General features: G+C 38.3%; 1 protein-coding gene across 1 annotated transcript in view; it reads left to right on the top strand.

The window, feature by feature from the left end:
• Positions 1-3,095, top strand: part of EIF2B3 (eukaryotic translation initiation factor 2B subunit gamma) — a 216,440-nt gene that overhangs the window by 156,293 nt on the left and 57,052 nt on the right. The gene's annotated exons all lie outside the window — the stretch shown is intronic.

The raw sequence follows: 3,095 nt of genomic DNA, 5'->3' as shown, positions 1-3,095 counted from the left end.
AGCAAACTTGGTCCCCCTTTTTTTTTTTTAATGATTTTGAGTTTTATTCCCCATTGTTCTCCCACTCTATCCAAGATCTACATAGATCCCCCTCCGAGTGGTTGACACTCATAGCTGGGTACCATCTAGTTCTTCCCTTGGACTAATTGTTTCCATGCGTCTTTGGTTTTCTTTATTCTTCTTTGCTCTGGACAAGGAGAGAACTGTTGTTGCATCTAGATGGCCACTTGCAAGCTTTTACGATCCCAGTTGCTACTTGCCAAAGTAGGATGTAGAACAGTGTTTTTGTGCAGTATGTCATGCCAATTGAGCTTGATGTTCCCTGCGACCATGGTTCCAAGCCCACGGTCTAACTACTCGCTTCCTCTGTGGCCAATGAGTACTATAATGTTGTGCCTTGTCAGCTCTACTAGATATATGGAAATACTTGCAGAACATACAGATACACTTGTAGAAACATTGTCTGCCAATCCTATCCATGGCCATGGGCACACTTGCCCCTGAATAGATATACCTCATTGTTCAGCCTGTCCACCCATCTGTCCACCTATAAATCGACATAAAATTAAGATCTTTTATTCATCAAAACACAGCATAAAGAAAGTGAAAAGCCACAGACCATGTAGAAGATATTTGCAACACTATCTGAGAAAGAATTGGCATGCAGATACGGAAAGAACTTACACAAATCAATCCCAATAGAAAAAAAGAGCGAAAGACTTAAATAGGCATTTTATATTAGAGAAAATTGAAGAAACCAATAATTCTATGAAAAGATTCCCAGTCTTACTGTTAATCAAAAAAATATAAATTAAAGCCATACTAAAATACCATTTTACACCCACCGGTAGTGTTTTGTTCTATTTTATGTAAGGTCACTATGAGTCAGAACTGACTTGACAGCAACTAAGAACAACATATTTGAAAAATAAAAAAGTGTCTGACTAATTTAGACTGCTAGAGAGGATTCAAATTAGTATAACTTCTTTGGAAAACAATTTTTTATTATTTTGTCAAATTGAATATGCCCATAACTTTTGACCAATAATTTTGTATTGTGTATACCCTAAAATTCTTACACATGTGTATCAGAAGTCAGATATTCATAGCTGCTAACCAGATTCCTTGAGGAAATGAATTGCTGGCCATAGGGGCTCAGGAACATAGTTTTGGGGGACACTAAGATCAATTGGCACAGCATAGTCTTCAAAGGCAATATTCTACATCCTACTTTGGTGACTAGTAGTAACTGGAGTCTTAAAAGCTTGTGAGTGGCTATCTAAGATGCAACTATTAGTCTCACCCTGTCTGAAGCAAAGAAGAGTGAAGAAAATCAAAGACATATGGAAATAATTAGTTGAATGAATTAATGGACCATGCAAACCTCAGCCTCTGTGACCTTAAGACCAGAAGAACTAGATGGTGCCTGGCTACCACAGCTGAGTGCTCTGAAAGGAATCACAATAGGAGATTCTGGATAGAGTGAGAGAAAAATGACCCATAATAATAATAAATGAAAGTATATAATTTACATACATTCTTATGTATAACAAAAACTATAAAAATAGAAAAACATTTAAAATCTTAGTAAAGAAGTGACCTCCCCCTAAAACCAAAGAATCTGTACTTAGTGCCCTGCCCCATTCCACTTTTGTTCACACACATTTTGCCTTCTATTTTCATGCATTTCCTTCAGTTTACTTCATAATTATTCTCTTAATTGGAATATTTCCCAGATCAAGTTTCTTGATCATCCTATGATGGGACAAATAACATAGTTCCCCCCTCACTGTCCTTTCCCTCCCTAATCTCTTCAGACAGACTTTTTCCAATTATGAAGTAGCCGAGAGCAACAAGAGGACAAGAGGCTTTCTAGGGGCGACCTCATTGGTGGAAGTCCTACTTTCAACTCCTGACAGCTGAGTGTAACCTACTGTTTCCTCTGGGTCCAGGGCTGGTGACCCTGCATCACTCCTTGCTCACTACTAGCACAGAGACCAATTACATAACCCATTTGCTGCCCTTTAGCTTTGAACGTCAGAGATTTTTGGATTTTGATGCTCCATCAGCGGAGAAACAATAAGCAGAATTGTCTTGGTTTTCTTCGGGCACCTGGGGAACAGGTCTGCCACGCCCACTCTTAGCTAAACAGAGGAAATTCTGGCAACACCTTTCTACATGTTTTTCTCCAGCTGGTTAAATCTTACCACTGTTTTATCCTTAAGTGCTATGTTTTTGATGGCACCTAACCACAACAACTATATTTGATTCCATTTGAATTATAATTAAGATTTGTAGCAAACAAATATATAGTTACAATGAATGATCAAACTGTTTAACAGATGTCACTAAATTATATCGTAATCACTAGCCTTTAGCTTTTTTATGAATTACAAACCATTAGCCGCAGGGACCCAGGTAAGGGTGGTACAAGAGGTTTCCAAAAGGGAGACAAACTTGTCTGTCGATTTGTCCTACCATGGTGACGTGTTGATGTGAGTTTTGAGGCTGAGTCACTGGCGTTTCAAACGCAGCAGGATGCATATGGTGCACAGGTATCAGCCCAGTTTACAGACTGACAGACTAGGAAGAAGGAAGAGGCCGTCCACTGCTCAAAGAATTGGCCAGGGAAAACCTTATGAATAGCAAAGAAACACTGTTTAATACATTACCGTGCAACTTTATGAATAGTCTGGTTAGGTTAGAAGGCTCTCAAAATGGGACTGGGAAAGAGCTGCATCATCTGAGTAAACCCAGCCTTAGTCCTGTGGATAAGGTAAAGCTTTCGAGATATTTGCAACACTGTCTGAGAAAGAATTGGCATGCAGATACAGAAAGAACTTCTACAAATCAATCCCGATAGAAAAAAAGAGCGAAAAACTTAAATAGGCATTTTATATTAGAGAAAATTGAAAAGACCAATAATTCTATGAAAAGATTCCCAATCTTACTGTTAATCAAAAAAATATAAATTAAAGCCATACTAAAATACCATCTTACACCCTCGAGTTGCAATATTGAGAGATTCTATGGGCAAAATATTGAATGATGCAGGAAACATCAAGAGAAGATGGCAGGAATACACAGAGTCACTG

This window comes from Orycteropus afer, unplaced genomic scaffold, assembly GCF_000298275.1.
Source record: "Orycteropus afer afer isolate SDZICR_OR568_19922 unplaced genomic scaffold, OryAfe1.0 scaffold00370, whole genome shotgun sequence".
Classification (NCBI taxonomy): Eukaryota; Metazoa; Chordata; class Mammalia; order Tubulidentata; family Orycteropodidae; genus Orycteropus; species Orycteropus afer.
This window is presented reverse-complemented; position numbering and strand designations above follow the sequence as displayed.